Genomic DNA, 19,902 nt, shown 5'->3' on the forward strand with positions numbered 1-19,902 from the left:
GAGATGGAAGAAGGTATTTCTGGCACTGGCACGGAGTAGGAGCTGAGATTAGTTTAATAAGAGCTGAAGCTTTGTCCTGTAATGGCAATAAGCAGGTGGGTGCCCTGGATAGAGGCTGAGCTTGATATCTTGTTTAGCTCCTTAGGGTATGTCTATACTGCAGTTAAAAACTTGTGGCTGGCCCATGCCGTCTCACTTGGGCCAAGCGGCTGTTTAATTGTGGTGCAGATGTCTAGGACCCTGCTTAGTGGTTCCCTCTTCCTTTCAGTATCATTTCTGTGTTGCCTGGTTTATGGTTGAGCCAGCTGTTTTCCATCCAAAAGCTTTTCCATCTCAGGCATTGTGACATCTCTGTGAGAGCAATGAGTGCAGCTGCAGAGAGGAGATGTAACTCTGGGGGTTGGCAGCATGCTGGTGGCACTACAGGCTGTGGTATCTCATGATCTCTCCAGAAGGCCTCGTGTGTTGGAAAGGAGGAGAGAAATTGATGTCTATTGGACTCCACATGTGAGGGCTCTAGGGGACAAGCAGACGCTGTCATTTATGACTTCCCGGGATCCTTCTGAAAGCAAGGACTAAAGCCAGTAGTCCACTCAGTCAGCTCTACAGAAGGCTACAAACAGGACACACCTTACTGTTTACACTGCTGGATCTCTCTCCATAGGCACAAGCAGGTCATCCATCAATGCTACCAAAGGTGTCTTTGCACCATGTCCTTAAAAGGAAGCCTGAGTGTCAAAGAGCTAAAATGTTGGCAGAGGTCAGATAAACCCCTGAGCAATTGTACAATCTTGGTTTGGGATTTCTAGTGGCCAAGCAGTTATGGCAGAATTCATATACAAATCTCTCCAAGAGGCATCTCTTTCTCGAAGATGCAAGCACAAAATGCTGGAAAGTTTTATAAGACAGCCATGGGTCCCGCAGAGCTCTCAGCGATGACGTTTTTCAGCATTAGATTTGGGGGAATAGGGCAGAAAATTATTCACAAGGATTTATTTGACTAGAAATGGCTTTGGACTCCACAAATCCTTTTGTTTCCTTTCCAAGAACGCTTGCATCAACACATATTTGTTTGCAAACGTTGACTTGATGAAGATGTGCTGGACATACTCATGTGGCATATGTATGGGGTGGCCATCTTGAAAGCACTTCCTCATGGAGCAGAAACAATACCATGTAACTGAGATGATCCATCACACAGTACCAACGACCAATTTCCAGCCGGGGATGGTTAGCGAGTAGTGCATGCACCAAAATACGTTTGCAATAAACAACTCATTGAAAGCCTGATCCAAAGTCACTTTAATTGAATGTGCAAATATAGTGGCACAATTGCATCTGTATTTTGGGATAGGCCTAAGCGAGCCTTCGTCCTTTGAAAATATATCCATTCAGGTGATGGGATCTTGGCTTATAAGGGAGCTCCCTATAGACTCCATACAGTAAACTACAGGGGACTCAATTTATCTGTCCCAGGAAAATAAAGAGCTGTCTAGAGGGTAGCTTCTGTAGATATAGACTCTTCTAAACTTGCTCTGCATTTTGGCTGCCTCTCTGCTTAATATGGGGTGACCCTGCCAGAAGCACAGCACAGCCATGATTCCATAAATCCATGCATGGGTCAGCAATCTGTCATTGTATTTTCATGCATCACTTTTATTTTGTGCAGTAACTTCATAAAGGGACTATATATGTAGTTAAGGCAAGGGACAGCTGGGAACTTGTAACACAGTTGTGGCAAAATTGTTGCTCCTTGGTTTTATGCCCTTAACACGTCTTCAGTGCAGAGAGGGCCATGATTTTGAAGCCTGGCTCAATTGTCTCACTTAAAACAAAACAAAAAATCTGGAAAAGGTCCAAGATTCTACCTCTGGCCCTCAAACTGACACCTCACAGAAGCTAAGAGTGGACAGAGAGGAATGAAGATGATTGACTTGACAACAATGCTGCACTGTTCTCCTATGAAATAATTGTGTGTGATCAATCCAAACCAAAAAAGAAATCAGACAGCTAACGGTCACTCACCCAGCGAAGCCCGGCTTCCCGGCGATGTGCAGCTGAGCACACGCTCTGGCTGTTCCTGCTGCAGGACACTTTGTACATGCAGTGGTGGGCAAAGGCGGGTTCCGGGGGAGCCGTTAGACAAACAGATTCCAAAGCAGAGTTATTTTTTCCTTTGCTCCCGTGGCTGGTGGCTGCTGATCAGGTTTATTTTTGCTTTGTAAGGACTCGAGGGCTGTCCTGTGGTGTTTGCAGTCGTATGCTGCTCATTTGCAATCATTTGCCAGGCTCTCCTGCATTGCATCAGAACTCTAATACAAAGAAAGCAGAGAAAAGCTTTGTTTATTGATTGCCATTTCCATGTAACAGGCAGCAGACTGGGCATGGCAGTGAAGCTGCATCCATTTTATAACAGGCACTTTGGAAACAGTCACAACAGGACATAGCTTCATGCTCCCACCACAGAGTCAATGTGAATAACTGATAATCCCCACTGACGTGCAGCTACGGTGTGTACACAAAGTCCTGTTGGGACTACAGACAACAGGCAGCCAACGGGGGGAAGTGAAAGAAAATAGATGGAGGCCAAATTCTCAGCTGGCGTAACTCCATTGTGTTTCATATGGCAGCAGAGAATTTAACCCTGGTCTCTAGGGGCCCAATTCTATGGGGCACCAAGGGCCAGTTCCTCAAAGGTATTTGGGCTCCTAATGTCCACTGATTTCAAAAGAAGATAAGAGCCTAAATACCCTCGAGGATCTGGGCCCATGTGTCTTCGCCTCCCATTGAAGTCAGCAGGAATTGAGCGTGCTCTTGGGAGGGGAGTATAGGCTGTAGCGCTGAAGGGGAGAGCTGTAGGAGCATACCGGGTGGGAGTCTGCAGGGGGCAGATGGAGTGCATCACACTGGGAGGTGAGAGGAGAAGGTGTATCAGAGCCAGCTGACATGTGACTTGTTTCTACTTAAGCCTGCTTCCCCTCTCATGTCAACTTGGAAGTGAAAGGCAGTTGTTGGACGCGCAAATACAGGCACCCTGGAGTTTAAAATTTTCCCTCTCCCCAGGACACAAACATTTTACTTACTACAAAACAATAGTCTGCTGCGCAAAGAAACACAACACCTGATGTTTAACTTCGGTGGCTAATTAGTGGGTGGCTTTACCCAGGACAAGAGAATGCTTTCCTGGCAATGCATGGGTAAAAGAGGGTTGGTTCTGCCTCTGCACCTGAAAATACCCCCCGAACCACACTGAGCACAGAGAGAACATACTCCTCTACCTTGATCACCAGTCTGCCTGAGAGCAGATGCATTCCTGCCATATGTAGCTAGGAGTGGGATTGAAACATGCCTTGACACAGCTGCTTGCCAGAAACATTTAAACTCCAAAATTCAATAGTGTTTTTTAAAAGATGTGTGGCAGCATCGCTCTGAGGTGAATCCTGCAGAATATGAGCCTTTAGAGGGATAAGAAGTTAGCAATGTAACTTACAAAATATTCAGTCAGAAAGGTTAATTGTGAAATGGAACAGATGCTGAGGCAGAATATAGAATATAATGCATTAATAAGGAAACCAGTTATGACCTCGTAGTCTATTAGCAGCTTATGCAGCCTGTTAGGAAAACACCATACTGTACTATAGAGTGCCATATGGTATTGTACTAACTCGGTGCATAAATCCCTAAGACAATTAGAAGCTCCAACTTCCATGTCGAATTAGAGCCTCCTATATTCTGTGTGTCCTTTTCTGCAGGGATTTGTGGATTGTTTAAGTGTAAAGGTACCGGGATGGATTTAAATATTCCTTATGGAAAGAAAAGGGAAGAGTTCTTGCAGTCTTTCAAGTGTAAAGCTTTCTATGCTAAGGCGTATGCAGCCCTCTTCCTATTCCTGATTCAAGCGGATCCTTGGAGGTGGTTCATTGGTTTTCTTGCTGGAACTGGCTACCTGGATTGTTCAAACTCAGTTTAATAGCATTCCTACAGTTTCTTTTCATCCGACTAAGTGGGTATTCACCCACGAAAGCTCATGCTGCAAAACGTCTGTTAGTCTATAAGGTGCCACAGGATTCTTTGCTGCTTTTACAGAACCAGACTAACACGGCTACCCCTCTGATACTTTCAGTAGACAGTTTCATTTGTATAGTACACTATTTCACCAGTAAGTACTAGGCAGGGACTGCAGGCATTGGGTCTGTTGGTGCTAGCGGAGGAAACTCTATGCAGAATAGATATTACATTAAGAACAACCAGATTATCATGGCCTTGAAGTTGCATGTGAAATATGAGACCTTATTGCAAATATAAGGAAAATTACTCTTTCATTTGAGTCTGGCTTGATCTTCAAATGCTAATAGTTTAACAGTAGTTCAGGTCTGACTGTTCATAGATCACATGTGAGAAATCATAGCTCAAATCTGAGGGCTTATGGCACATCTAGGAAAACTTTACTTTTCCAGCTATACATGGCATCACTTTCAGCTCCTATGAGACTAGAAATTTGGATCCAACCATTCCTTAATACAGTCAAACATTCATTCAGAAGGACAAGATTCTAAATTTCATTTTTTTCAATATTCATCTTAATCGATATGAATTGATATTCATCTTTGTTGTATTTAAAAAATATGACAAAGTAAAGTAATAGTACTTGATTGCTCAAGGAAAACATGCAGCTATTTCATTTCATAGATATGCAACTGGGAGGTGCTTTCATGTCCTGGAATATTGTAGATGATATTTCCCATCTCAGTTCTGATGCTATATTATATGCTATTTTATCTCTTAAATTTTCATTTAATTGTTTTTATAAAAGAAAGCAAACATTGGCATCTCTCGGAACTGCATGTTGGTAAATGCTGAACAAAAACATCTTTTCAAATGTCCAGTTTTGAATGTAAAAAATGTATTTCATCCCACAGTGGTACAAACTGAAAAGTAACCATTTATCTTGCAGTGATATTTATCTTATTGGCGTGAGATGGGGAATTCTCCTATTTCTGCCATGTGATCTCTGTGACCTCACTTTGCTGCACTAAGATAAACACTATTTTAATTTGTACCATTTCATGATTAGTAGTAGAGAACTGAAATGTATTGTACTTGTCCAAACCAGCTGAATCAACTCATGCAAAACTCATAGGGAGTCAACTATTCTTATTTATTTGTATTAAAGTGGGATCTAGAGGCCCCCAGTACAACTGGAGCCCTATTATGCTGGGCACTTCATGAACACACAGGGTACGTATGATGGGGCATTTACCCCATACCAGCCCTGAAAGGGTTAATGAGGCTGAGAAGGTGACCAATTAACTTGATGATGCACCCGATGGAGAGCCAGAGCTGGAAAGGCTGATTGGAGACGGAGTCCAGCTGAGAAAGAAGGGGGTGGGTGGGAGGGAAGCTGGTATAAAGACAGGAAGTTGGCAGCAGGAAGGAGCTGTGGTGGAAGTAGTGTGTGCTAGTGTGTCATGCACTAACTGGCCCATGGACCCTGCTGGCACGCACTAAAAATTCCCTAGCACATGTTAATGTAGAACTGTTTGAGCAGGAATAAACACGTGTCTTCTGATTTCCAGTCCAGTGGCCCATCCACTGGACCACAGAACTCTTCCATGAGTAACTTTGAGAACCACTGATCTAGACTGTTCTCAGTGGTGGCTGATGACAGAACAAGGAGTAAGGGTCTCAAGTTGCAGAGGGGGAGGTTTAGGTTGGATATTAGGAAAAACTTTTTCACTAGGAGGGTGGTGAAGCACTGGAATGGGTTACCTAGGGAGGTGGTGGAATCTCCTTCCTTAGAGGTTTTTAAGGTCAGGCTTGACAAAGCCCTGGCTGGGATGATTTAGCTGGGGATTGGTCCTGCTTTGAGCAGGGGTTGGACTAGATGACCTCCTGAGGTCCCTTCCAACTCTGTGATTCTATGATCCTATGAAGGAAGGACTGTAGATTTGGGCCCCATATATTAGGAAATATATAACTCTCACTAATTTTCCTTTGAATTTGTTACAAGAACTGTCTGATACCGTCTAGTTTTAATTGGGAAGGATAAAGAAATAACATGTTTTATTTCCCCCTTTTTACAAGCTTTCATTCCCCCGCTTTCTTCAGCCAGCAGAAGTAGAGGCTGGGGCTATGGAATAACTATCTTTTCACACAATAAATTCATGCACCGATTTATAAATTGCTCATTTGGTCACCTGATGCAGCATTCTCTAATATGATAAACCTCTAAATATATTTTGACTGAAATTTGTCAGCTCAATGAGAGCACAACCAAAATGTAGATGGGCCAAACTGAGATTTTGTTTTCACCATTTTAGTGACATAGTGGTTGAATGCTATCGTATGTCTTTTTTGTGCCGGAGTAGTGAGTTCTAACCGGGGAGCTCTCTGTATATGAGCAGTATTCACGGTCTGCTTGCTCTGTAGTGTTAGACAAGTTGTACAGAATTAATAAACATATTGCGCAATATGTTTCTGCCAAACAGCTCTGCTAGTAAACAGGCAAGCAACTGATGCTGTTTTCTAGAAGCTGAACAAGCCAAAGCAATGTCAGGGATAGACAGTGAGCAATAGAGTTAGAAATGAGCAAGAACATTGGGTAGCGCTTTGGGGGCCTGATCCAACGTTAATAGGAGTCCAATTAACTTTCTTGGGTATTAGATCAAGCATTTGGGTCTCAAAAAGACTGAGACTTTGGTAAAGAGGATGACTAGCCTTTGCTGGATCGGTTGGAATTATATCTTTGGAATAGTTTTTTCAAAGAGCTGCAGTTTGTGAAAGAAAAACCCAAACTATCAGGCGCATTAAAGTAGCCCAAGTGCAGGTCTGACATACACAATGAGGGTATACATGGCACCAACTCCACCTTCTCACTGACCTTCGTTACGTTACTGGAGGCCACTCGCCTCACAAGGGTGGCCTGCTGGTTTGCAATGTGTGTCCAGTATCTCATGATGACACTAGCTTTACTTTCCCAACCGTTTCTCCTTTCCATGGACAAATGTGAGGGTGGGACCCACGAGGAATTAACACTTTCTGTTATCCTGGGCAAAGAGGGGAAATGTTGCCAGCAGCCCATTCTGCCTAAGAACAGGAAGTAAAAAGAATTCACCCATGGGTCTGTTAGTGTGTGTAGGGGAGCAGCAGCACATTCCACAAAGAGGTGAAACTTTTAAGGATATTCCAAAGTGCACTGGATACATGCGTGCAAGGGATTTAGAGAGTCAGTGGGCTAGAATGAAACACACCTGAGTGAAATGAATATGGAAGAGATCCTTCATCTGTTCATTTTCTCTTTGACACTATGTTGGTCTGACCAGTCTTCCTCGTGGGTCAATGTGTCGATGGCTGTGATGATTGCAAAGAGAATCCCACTTTTTACGTGCTTTTGTTTCTTTCTTTGCCCTTGTAATGAATCCCTGGTTGCAAATGGACAACATTGTTGCTAACAAAACTGTATGCCGGGGTGTCACACCCCGAGAGCTTTAGATCTAAAACAACAGCCCCCTACCACTTGAGCTAAAGGAGCATCTCCACTGGTTAGCATGGGAGTGTAATCCAAACGGGGGAGGACAACACAGTCCCATGGGAGTGGTCTGACATTACATGTTGCAGAGGGTGGCGGTGAGTCTGACCCACTTTGGGCCCTATCCTGCATGGCGGAGAATGCCTCCAGTGAGGTGCTGACTGCCCTTCTCTCACTTATCTCAGTGCCCTTAGCGCACAAAGAAGAATTACCCATGTGGGGTGTTGACAGCAGGCAGAACTCTTTCCTTCCACCACCAGGTCTCTCTCACAGGAGCCCCTCCTGGTGCTCTTTGCGAGAGGAGCAGTGGGAGAGTAGTTAACTTTCTCACTTCATGGTTGACCCCGTGTGCCCCGCGCCATTCCTCATCCCCGCCACAGCTGTGCCACTCCAGACCATTCTAAGCTGGGGGCAGTCTCCCCCGCTGGGGAATGGCAACGAAGTCACAGCCATGGGACTCTTCACATCCCTTTCCTCAGGGCTGGCCCTGCCTCCAACAACGACAGACTCAAAACCACGACACGTCAGTTAAAATGACAAGGGTTCTAACCGCCTACTCACCCCCCTGGAGGAGAGAGGATGCTGTCTCCTTTCACCAGCTTCCTCTTTCCTCCTATAACTCTGCCCACCAGCCATGGGCAAGGCCCCTTGTGTGTCACAGCATCTCTGCACCTCATCCTAAGCATATTTATAGGAGCTTTTTCTTGAAGTGCTAAAACCTTTTGGCTAAGCTGAGATTTCAGTGCTGTGCATTGGCAGGTGAAAGAGGTGGGCACTCCGGGATAGACACAGGCAGGTACTTCTGGATGGATCATGCTAATTACTGAACTTGTAAGCATGACTGAACCAATTAGAGCTAGGTCTGTTTAGGACTGACACCTTGAATTATGCAAATTACCCATCAGCCTGGGGCTGGGAAGAGAGTCAGTGCTGGAAAGTGAGTGGAGCTTCCATCAGCGATTGAGAGAACGATCTGGCTTTTAAAAATATGTATAACTACCTATTTATTTCATTGAAGGGGGAAACAATAGAGATTCAAATAATTACCTTGCTGGGATGAGGCAGCTCACTTTATTTGCGACCTGTATGGCATTCCCAGAGTTGTTTTACGGCTCTCTCGACTGTCCCGTCATGAACCCCACACGCGTTGGCTTGGAAAGGTTTCACTTTGGATTGGAAGGAGTAAGAATTTGCGCAGCCAATAACTTTTAAATATTGAACTCTTTCCTCCCCTCTCATTTTTTCCCTTTCAGCCTATGGCCGTTAGTGTCAGTTATTGCAGATTTCTAGTGATGACACTTATTTTACCATCAACATTTTCCCCTCTATGTCTGTGTCATCTGAGGGAGTCTCTCATTCAGAACAGACCTTCTTGAATTTTCAATGGTCTTAGTTTTTCTTTCCTTTTATTAGAGGAACAGCTCTTAGTTGGGTCGTTGGTCCCCTCCTTTGTCCAATTCTCATTTATTCTGTTTCTGCACATCAGACAGGGAAGTGAGGTGAAGGAGGCGGAAAGCCATCTTTACATGCCCAGCTATTCTGGGGCCATGAAGGACCCTCCCTGGCCCTGGTGTACATTAGAGTAGCCCCGCGGGAGGTTCTTCTAACGTACGCTGTGCTTCCCAGGGTTCTAACAACACTTTGCATTCACGCGGTACTTTCTTACAGCACCTTGCAGACATCACTGCTCACAATGCCAACATGTGGCGGGAGGGGGGATTATTTCCATTGTGCAAAAGGGAAACTGAGTTGCTGAAAGGCCAAGTGACTTACCCACAGGCACACGGTGAGCCAGTAGGAGATGGCTTCATCTCCCATTCCCACCTCAGGGCCTTCTTCCAACCTGACCCCTGGGCTTGTGTTGCCTCCCTAGCCTCATTTATTAAGGGCCCCTCTCCACACACCTCTTCCACCAGTCCCACCAGAACGAGGCCGCTCAGCTGAGCGGACCAAGAACTCTGGGTTGTGGTGCAGGCACTCAGTAGACACCCAGCACTTCTCAGGTTTTGGTCCCTTGTGGCTCCCTTCTGGTCCCCGCTGAGATCCCAAATGCTGCTTCAGCAGGGTGTGGGGCTATAAAGAGGTCACGAGATCTGAGGAGAATTCCCCATCACAGGAGCAGCACAGGGCTGACCGTAAGCAGCCCTATGCTGCCCCCAGGCCCAAGCATAGGGAGTATCCTAGGGGTAAATCAGGGGCAGGAGGGGAGTTCGGAGCTGCAGTCCATAGGCAGCCATGGGGAGGCTGCTGTAAGGCAGAGCAGCCCCGAGGCTGTTCTAACTAATGCTAGTGGTCATGTCAGCCTGTGCAGCTGCCCCAGATGTGGGCAGCACATAGGTGACATAAAGCACCTTGCCCCTTGCTCCACCTGGCTTGGGCCTTCTGTCCTTCCTCTCCCAGGAGATGCAGCGCGGAGTCTGGCCCGACACGTATCGCTCCTGATTAGTATTAGTAGCTCTCGCTCTGCAGGGACCATCTGTCCCGGGATTTCTCTTGGTGCAAGACACGTGTGTGTATTTTTTGTTACTGAAACTGTGATAATACTGTGTTCTGCTGAAGATTACAGCGAGCTTAGATTTTTAAAAGGTTTATTTGTTTTTTTCCCCTCCCCTTAGTAATTACGAATTGTTTAAAGCTCGGTTTATTCTCTAAGCCTCTTAAGTAGCGAGGTGATCACTCATTTTTGACTGGGGAACTTCATAGCTGACACTAATAAAAAGTCCAGAGCTTTTGCAGAGGGAGAATTCAGCATAAAGGGAAGAGCTATTTTGTTTTTTCAGAAAAAGGAATTTTAGCAGGTGGCTGTCTCTCAAAAGCCCTGTCCATTTCTATGTTCAGAGGCAGCTGTTAACCAGCTGATCCTTATAGCACCCTTCTAAAAACGGAAGAGATTGTTACCTTCACTTGGGGAAACTGAGGCAGGGTGTTTGTGTGACTAGCCTTCCTCTGCACTGGAAGTTGGGAGTTGCTGGAAACCAGTCCTAGCCACAGACCAGGCCTCTTCTCTAATGAAAGAAAAACAAATCCAAATGTAAACATTCTTTGCTGGTGAAAGCAGCAATGACCAGAGGCTCCAATGAGCCTCCTTAATTGGCAGCAGGATAAGCGGTGTTCTAACAGAGACACCCGTGCCCGGTTAAGGTATGGCCTAGTCGGCGTGGCAGGGTGGATGACTGAGACCCTTTCTCTGTAAAGCGTGAGGCCTGAGGAATGAAAATCTGTTAAGTACCTTGCTTTGCTGTCCTCCTGCAAAGCTGTACTTGCCTTGGAAGGCTCTTCTGGGTCTGAATGAAGCAAGCACCTGTTGCTGATTACACTTGAAACTGATTCTTTTGCCTCAGTTAAGCAGAATCGGGGGAAGCAGATACAATAGAGGCCCAGCCCAGAGGAGTTTATCACAAAGGATACTGGGAGGAAGACTCCAGAGCACCCCTGAAGTGCCTAAGGGCTACGAGGCATGGGAAGCCGTGGCTACTCCTCATGTAAATGAGGAGCCCAGATTGCACCGGGGACTGTGCTAGGCCTGGATTATAGGTCTTTAGTTGTTCTCGCAGGGCAGAGGCTGGATAAGAGGGTCTACCAAATATCCTTAGAGCATCGTATCTGTAGGCAAAGGTTTGCTGTCTCCAGATTTCCTGCTCTAAGATGCACGGCTGGCTGGCTGGCTGGCAGTGACTTCAGCAAGGCAGTTTGTTGCTCCGAAACAGCGGTTCTCAAACTGTGGGTTGGGACCCCAAGTAGGTCGTGACCCTGTTTTAATGGCGTCGCCAGGGCTGCTGTTTAGACTTGCTGGGGTCCGGGGCTGAAGTTTGAGACCCACCGCCCAGGGCCAAAGCTGAAGCCCAAGCCCTGCCACTCGGGGCCGAAGCCTGAGGGCTTCAGCCCTGGGTGGTGGGGCTCAGGTTACAGGCCCCCGCCTAGGGCTGAAACTCTTGGGCTTCAACTTTGGCTCCCCCGCCCGGGGCAGAGGGGCTCAGGCTTCGGTCCCCCCTCCTGGGGTCCTGCAGTAATTTTTGTTGTCAGAGGGAAGTCGCGGTGCAGTGAAGTTTGAGAACTGCTGCTCCACAAGAAAAAAAGCCTTTGATAAGAGATGGTGGCCTCTCCCTCGTCTGAGTGTGACTGAAATACTCACACATACCCCATTAAGAATGGAACTGCTAAAAACTCCTTCAGTGAAACCGCAAATACAGCAAGACAATAAATTAATGGGAAATGGACATTATCTACTGATTGACCTTCTCAGTACGTTAAACAGCTTTCGCTTTTACCTTGGGGCATCTGGCTGCCTGACATGGCCAATTATCCTACGATAACATCAACTTCATTGGGTCTTATTGCTTCATTATGAAACTGCTTTGGCTGGTAATGCATTCCGATTAGCTGGTGAACATTCTTGGGAAGGCAGATTAATTTGCTGTGTGAACGGTTCAGTACTTCTAACCCCTGGTCACTTTTCCAAACTGCGTATTTCATTGGCTCCTAGCACTAACTGGCTTCCCCAGCAACCTGACCAGAGCCCATTCCATTGCCCTAAAACACCATGCAACTCCAGGTGCCAGTTAGCTATTGGTCACGAAGGAAGGAAAAAATGTTCCTATAATGTTGCAGGGTCTTAGCGGGAAGCAGGTTCAGTGTGGAAACCAGGGGAAATCTTACATAAAGTGTCACCCATCTGGTTTCAGCAAGAAAGCAGAAGAGAAGAGGGAGATGGGAAAGCAGAATGGCAAGCACAAAGGGGCTGATCAAAACCCTCTTCTGTCCTTCCTCCTCCCTGTATCTTAGCATCATTTTCTTCTTTGTGTGAAACTATTTATATGCTTTGATTTACTGCTCCAGCTGGGGGAACAAAATGCCAGAGTTTTTTGCTTGTGTCAAGCAGTCACTCATCCTGCCCTGTAATCAGAATTGCATGGAAGGCTTTGTACCAATATCCAAACTGACAGTTTCTTCCTTTTTGTCCATATGGCTACAAGGAGGGAAAGAAACACCCCCAAAGCCCTTTCCCCTGCGTATCATCATCTGACTTTGGCTTGTGGCAGAAAGCAGTTTGTGGCACTAATAAAAAGTGACATCAGTTCATGCCCGTGGAGAGGAAAAGGCAACAGTTCAAATGCAGCTTTCATTTTTTCCACCCATCTGGTTGCCCACTCTGTTTTACTGCAAATCTTGTGATGTCTGGTGATTCTTCTTAAAGCTCCAGGTCCCAGAGTCATGTGAATATGTGGGAAACTCAGCTTTCATCAAAATAAAAGTACGTTTCTAGCTCTCATGGGTACATTTGTAGAAAAGCTTGAAATTGTGAGCCCTAAAGGCTCCAAAACCAGAAGGCACCTAAAATTTATTATTTTCTAAAATCTCATGACTTTTAAGCCAGTCTCATGATTCTGGGGGGCTGTGACTCCTGATTTTTGAACTCTTAGGCCATACTGCGTCTGATCTGCAATATTGCACTCCATGGGGGGATGGAAGGGGCTTTCAAATGGGAGGCACAATGGTAGCATGAGCCACCAAGGAAAGTTACGTTAGATATTTCATTAAAATCATCGGTTCGTTCTTTCATGGAGTCATGGTGCTCTCCAGTTATATTATACACAGTGGATGTCTCATGACAACTAAGGCATGGCAAATACTTCTTAACCGATAACAGGACAAAGCCTGCCTGTCTCTTTGAGTTCATGGATTGTTCACAGACAGGGATGTTCTTGAATCCATTTGTTACTCTAAGTTGTGCGCCGACTAACTTCCGTGAGTTTCGCACCTCTCCTCCCCATTTGTGCTATGGTAGTGATCAACCAGGATCTGGGCTCTCCTGTATGAGGTGATGCAAGTACACATAGTAGACGTCCTTGCTCTTTACGATCTAAATAAACAAAGGAGGGGAGAAAGGAATCATTCTAATTCTTGGGTTGTAGCTTGTCCATGACGATTTGATATTCAAAATTCAAGACTTTTGATTGGACACATAGTCCACATGGGATTTTTCTGTTTCCTGATTGGATGAGTGGAACTTTTAAAATTTGTTTTTGCTGGGAATATTTGTCTCTGTATCTGAGTGGGGAAGTGGGGGGGAGTAGTGGGTGTTTCACACTGGTACGGTTGTGATCTGGGAAACTGCTAAATCCTGATAGTTTGTTGGTGTCCAGTATCTGAGAGTAGGTTCTAGTCTGCTGTATATTAGAACATGGTCAATACACATTAGTAACTAGGGACCTGATCCGAAGCCCTTGAAACTAATGGAAGGACATCCACTGACTTCAATGAACTTTGGATCAGGCCCCTACAAGCCTGATTGCAAATGGCTGATCTTGGCAAATTAGCAGGTGGATGAACAAAGCAATATAAAAAAAATGAGGCGTCCCCGTGGCACCTTAGAGACGAACACATTTATTTGGGCATAAGCTTTTGTGGGCTAAAACCCACTTCATCAGATGCGTGGAGTGAAAATACAGTAAGCAGTATAAATGTACAGCACATGAAAAGGTGGGAGTTGCTTTACCAAGTGGGGGGTCAGTGCTAACAAGGCCAATTCAGTTAAGGTGGAAGTGGCCTATTCTGAAGAGTTGACAAGAGGGGGTGAATATCAAGAGCGGGAAAATAGGGCATAGCTGCACTGCATTGTAAACTGGGGCTCCCGCTCAAGCCCCTTCTCCCGTCCACACACAAATCTTTGGCTCCAGTCAGCCAGCCCCTCAGAACGCTGGTCCTGGTACCTACCCAGGGGGCTGGGTGCCAGTGGATTCATGTCTGGCGATTCTGCCAACGCTATCCCACAATCCCCCTGGCCTGCGTTTCTTTGTCCTTCTACCCCAACACTTTCCACCTGATTCCCAGGAAACGGAAGTAATCCCACTTGGGTCAAATACAGTTAAAATGCAGCTTAGCAGAGTTTACCTCCTTCCCACACTGACCGCTGACCCGGAAACACATTTAACAGTCTCTGCTGTTATCTATGACCTCCGAGAGACAGAAGCCTGGCCAGCGGAACACGGCGGAACTCTGCTGTGAGGTGAGCAAGGCGCTGGACTCCAGGAAGAGTCCAAGAAATGTGGCGTTGGGGAGCCACCAGACCACTCAGCGGTGCAGAGAGCAAGTCAAGCAGCTTAAAACCTACTATTGCAAGAGGTGGAAGGGCGCACAGAGGCAGCCAGGAGCCTTGGGGGCGGATTGTGGTGCCGCAAGCAAGAAGGAAGCAAGTCCAAGATGAAATGATGACTGAGATCCTGCAGAAGGCCACCCAGCAGTTGGAATACCGGGGAGAGAGAAGCTGGACAGCATGAAGAGAGACGGGCAGTGCAGTTTTTGCAGCAGGGATGTAGACTCAGGCAGGAAGCTAGAACGCAGCAGAAAGAACTGTTTGAGAGGATGTTCATACTCATGTCAATGAGTCTGCAAGCTCCAGCTCAAGCTGTACATCCTGCTCCGGCCCCACAGCCAGAGTCTCCTCCATGCTACCACGTCCTGTAGCCCAGGCACCCTTTGGACAATACTGGAGTTGGGTGGCCTACGTCACAAGGAATGACCAATAGTTGGATTACCAGATGTCCCCCACTCCAGTCCACCAGCGGCCCATGTGCATGAAACCCAAGCAGAACAGAGAGACAGTGGACACTCAGAAACAGTGACAGTTATTGAGCACCCTGAACAGAGCCTGCGTGTTTTGTCCCATTGTGCGCAGCAGTTCCTCACATCTGCCGCTCCCTGGGCTTTGCACTGTTTTTGTTTGTGGAGCTGGAGGTTTTGCTGGCAGCTGGCTTTCCTGTCAGGTTTTTAACAGCGAGAGTTTCTGTTACATGACTGTTTACAAGTAAAGTGTCCCATATTTACTAAGGTGTCATTATCACAGTTTATTACATTTACTGTGGAGGAACGTCAGTGCTTTGAAGTACGTGACAAGTTTAAATTGCGTAAAAAGCCCATTACTTTTAAAACATCAAGCACACAACTAAGCTGTGAGTTTAAGTACAGGGCCAGTTTTTGTAAACTGCATGCAACATTTCATATGTCCCACCACACTGCATCCAGTGCAGGGGACTGGAGTAGGAGACCTCTCAACATCCCTTCCAGTCCTATGAGTCTATAAACTGCGTGGTGAGGTTCATGGCCTGAGTACACAAAATGCATAATACAAATACTATTTCAGTCCTTGTTTGTTCATAACACTGTTCACATACTGTACACACAATTTCTATTCCCCCCCTCACCCATTGAACCATGCAAACCCATTATGTCAGAGCACACAGCATCCCTGATTGCCACTGAGTGCATGGATCCTGCTCCAGTAATGACAGCTGCTTTTGCTGGCTGTGTGTACCGACTTAGCAGTCTAGCAGTGTCTTGAGTCCATTCCTAGCACAATGGCTCACCTGTGTCCTGGCACTCATTGGGCAGACCCTAGCAGGCAAAAACAATGGGCGGCATTGCTGACACTGGCAGCGGATGGCTCTGTGAGCATCGCCACAGGGATTTCAATCTGCCAAATGCACATTCAACCACCCTTCCGGAACGACTGCTTGTGTAGTCACAGCTCCTGTCGCCAGGCCTTCGGAGATTAGGGCACGGCTTCACAAGCCGTAGCAAAAAGGGGGCACATAGGGTCCCTTAGAATGCCAGTGGGGCAGTGACTCCATTTATAATAATGTGATTTGATGGGACTAATGTCCCACATTCCGCACAAAGCTCTGGAACACGCTGACGCTCTGGAACACGCTCTGGAACACGCTGAGCTCTGGAGCACGCTGAGCAGTGCTCTGGAACACGCTGACGACATGCACCTGGGCAGTGCTCGTGTCCGTGACCAAAGCCTGCATCATGCTGGAGTAGTATCCTCTGTAGTTTCTGTGCTCGTGCTCCTTGTGGTGGGCATACTATGGGCACACGAGGTCTCTTGATAGCCCCTGCTCACTTTGGGAAGCCCATTCTCTCCAAACCGGCAATTATTTCAGGGCCATTGTTTATGCCCACAACCCACAAGTGCTGACTTTTGTTTTTTCCCAGTGGGTGCTCCTCTCCCCCGCATCCCCGCTGTGTAAACAGCAGGCGGGGCCCCGGGGGAGAGGCTGAGCAGGGGTGGAGCCTCAGGGTGGAGCGTGGGTGGAGCTGCCGGGGGAGAGGCTGAGCAGGGGCAGGGGCTTGGGGCCGAGTGGTGGGCGGGGCTCAGGGGGAAGAGTCTGAGTGGGATGGGACCTTGGGGGGAAGCGCGGGTGGAATGGAGGGAAGGGGCCAAGGTCTGGGCCCTGTGGGTGCTGAGCACCCCCTATTTTTTTCTGTGGGTTCTTGAGCCCTGGGGCACTGATGGAGTCAGCGCCTGTGCCACAACCTTTGAGTAAATCACAGTCCTGATCACCTCACAAACCTCCACCACCACAATCCCAGCACTGGGGACTTGCCAGCAACAAACTGGTGAGCCGTGGCCCTGTAGGAGTCTGGGGAACCCAAATTCCAGATGCCTGTAGCCATCTGCTTTGGGACCAGCATGGCCTCCCACACGTGGGCCTCCTAGTCCTGGAGGGCCGGGGTCTGTAGACTCAGCAGACTGGGCTAGATGGGAGGATAAGTGCCTGAGCACCTTCTGCCTTGCCTGGGTGTGTTCCAGGTTGCAGTGAGTCACAGCAGCGTGGAACATCTGGCAGTAGCAGGACTGGAGGGAGAAGAGATGCAAGTGACTGTAGGGCCATACTTTCGATGGGAGCTGGGTGTGCCTTTCACAAAGCCAGCAGGAATTAAGTGTCTCAATGAATTTAGCACCCTGGAAAAAATCACACCCTTCCCCAAGATTGCCCAGGACTTTTAATGTATTCCTTTAAACTGGGGGCCTTTTCTGGAGTGTAGAATTGCTGAATGGCCATGAGTCTGCTTCTCCCTAGGAGCCAATGGGCATGCGTACGGACATATATTTGTGAGACCGTCTTTATTTTGTGGCCTTACTCTCCATGTTATGCCTGAACAGAGTCTTTGTTTATGGTACATAATAAGCACTGTAACAAGAACTTACTTGCCAAATGATGTGCCACTAATGTCTCTCTTTGACTCCTACTGGTCTCCTCTTTAATACCGTGCAGAGATCAGGAATAGGAGTGGACAAATTGTTGTGGTGTGGGTGAGTGTGTGGGGAGATTAGAATGTATTGCTCATAAACTGAGAGAGCTGAGGATTAAGCTGCTCTGTTTACTCTCAATAATAGTAATAATACTTAGCTCTTTTATAGCACTTTTCATCAGTAGGTCTCAAAGTGCTTTACAAAGAAGGTCAGCATCCTTATACCCACTTTACAGATAGGAAAACCGAGGTGCAGGCAGGCAAAGTGGCTGGCTCAACCTCACCCAGCAGGTCAGGGGCAGAGCCAGGTCTTCTGAGTCCCAGTTGAGATCCAGTGTGCTCTATCCAGTAGGCCATACTGCCTCTCAACATGGCCATGGGCAGAGCTGGTGTCCCACACTAACCAGCCTAATAGCCTCAACACTGATCCATTAGCTCAGTGTCAATGCCCATTCACTCTCTGGTGAAAATGCCAGAAAGACACCGATAGTTCTTTCAAACTGAGACCACCAAACACATTTCACAGAGACCATGCAGCAACCAGGTGGAGGGGAACAGTTTTCAGTCACTATCAACTCATGGTGACTTTGAACAAATGACTCAGAGATGAAAGACACTGTCCCATACCAATCTGCTGAGCCCTCCAGCCAGAAACGATAATGTCATCCTTGGAACCCTCTCAGAGCAGTGGAGCAAGCACAACATTTTGCCTCTCCCAGGTAGAGGAGCATATGGGGCATCTTGGATGGAAGAAGCTTTATATAGAGTGGATAATCATTTCATTGTGCCTTTTAATCAACTAAAGCTGGGTTCATGCTTTCAAGAAACACATGTATACAAAAAATGTGGCTGGATCAACAAATCTAAGTAGAGCTGGTCACAATTTTCTCAATTTTGATTTTTCAATAAAAATTTGAATTTTGACTGCTGCCAAAACAAAAACAAAACCAAAAACCACCCTGACAAAATTTGCATGAAATGTCCACCTTTTCCACACACCCCACCTCTGTTTTTCATTTCCAGTTGTAGGGCAGTCAATTTTTTCAAATGTTGACCCTCTCCCCAAAATAAAAATAAAAAATCAAAATGTCAGCTTTTGACATTGGCCCCACCTCTAAAAGGCAGAGCATGGCTAGGGGCCTTTTTTTTCTCTCTTAATTTTAAGAAACATGCGTTGTGTTTCTGAACACCCCTCCTGAGTGGAGCTCTTCCTGGCTCCATATTCTGCCTCAGGCCCTGAGCCTGTTAAAAAGTTAAGCATGTTGGAACAGGGTGGTCTGTGGCCAGTCAGCCCTGTTCAATGATCCCTACCTCTTACACCTGTGCAGGTGTGGGACTTAAGAGGAGGAAAGCCCAGCAGTTGAATACTGGTGGGGGGAGGAAAACAGGTGGGTTTGAGCAAACCTGAGTGAGTGGGGCACTCAAGCCCAAAGAAACTGGTGAAATGTGTAAAGACCGAGTCCACAAGGAGTGAGAGGCTCACGGCTGGACTAGAACTCAGGGACAAAAGAGGAAAGCCCAGCAGAATTGAGTGGAGAGATGAGTACAAAGCAGAAGGAGGCCTGTGGCAGATTCCAGGTAGGAAGACATGGGAGGGTCTGCTTGGTAAAGTGCAGGGAGCCAAGCCTAGGAGGGGCTGACAGGAGAGATGGCAAGGAGCCTGGGGTGGAGAAGAGAAAACAGACCCCTTGGGAAGGAGGGGGATGGGCCCGGTTTGAGAGTGAGGGAAGGACTTTGTGTGTTGTTTGATTTGCACTTGGCTTCCCAGGAAGGGGTGGACACTTGTTAATGACTTAGCTGAAAGGCCAAGTCATTGCTATGGCAAAAATAGGCTGAAAATTGTGGTGAGGAAACTGAGGCAGAACATGGCAATGCTAGGTTTTGCCATGAGAGGGTGCTCTGAGAGGTGAGTTTTATAACACATGTGAAAGTCTTTTTGCAGAATCAGGGCCTATGGTTGTATAGGTAAAGATATTCATAAATGATCTGGAAAAAGGGGTAAACAGTGAGGTGGCTAAGTTTGTAGACTATACAAAATTACTTGAGAGTTAAGCCCAAAGCAGACTGCAAAGAGTTCCAGAGGGAACTCACAAAACTGGGTGACTGAGCATCACAATGGCAGATGAAATTCAGTGTTGATAACTGCAAAGAAATGTATAATTGGGATTATGTTTTCCAATATGGATACAAAAAGATGGGGTCTAAATTAGCTGTTACCATTCAGGAAAATAATATTGGAATTGTGGATAGTTCTCTGAAAACATCTACTCAATATAGAACAGCAATTAAAAAAAAGCTGCTAATGTTAGTAACGGTGTGGAAAGGAACAGATAATAAGA

General features: G+C 46.7%; 1 long non-coding RNA gene across 1 annotated transcript; it reads right to left on the reverse strand.

The window, feature by feature from the left end:
* Window positions 1-2,051: 2,051 nt before the first annotated feature.
* Window positions 2,052-16,156, reverse strand: LOC123377945. The gene is made up of 3 exons (XR_006582394.1): window positions 15,892-16,156; window positions 10,427-10,533; window positions 2,052-2,312 (listed from the first exon to the last, which is right to left on the reverse strand). It is a non-coding gene; the product is annotated as an uncharacterized LOC123377945 (long non-coding RNA).
* Between the last annotated feature and the right edge of the window lie 3,746 nt (window positions 16,157-19,902).

The sequence above is a fragment of the Mauremys mutica genome, chromosome 9 (genome assembly GCF_020497125.1).
Source record: "Mauremys mutica isolate MM-2020 ecotype Southern chromosome 9, ASM2049712v1, whole genome shotgun sequence".
Classification (NCBI taxonomy): domain Eukaryota; kingdom Metazoa; phylum Chordata; order Testudines; family Geoemydidae; genus Mauremys; species Mauremys mutica.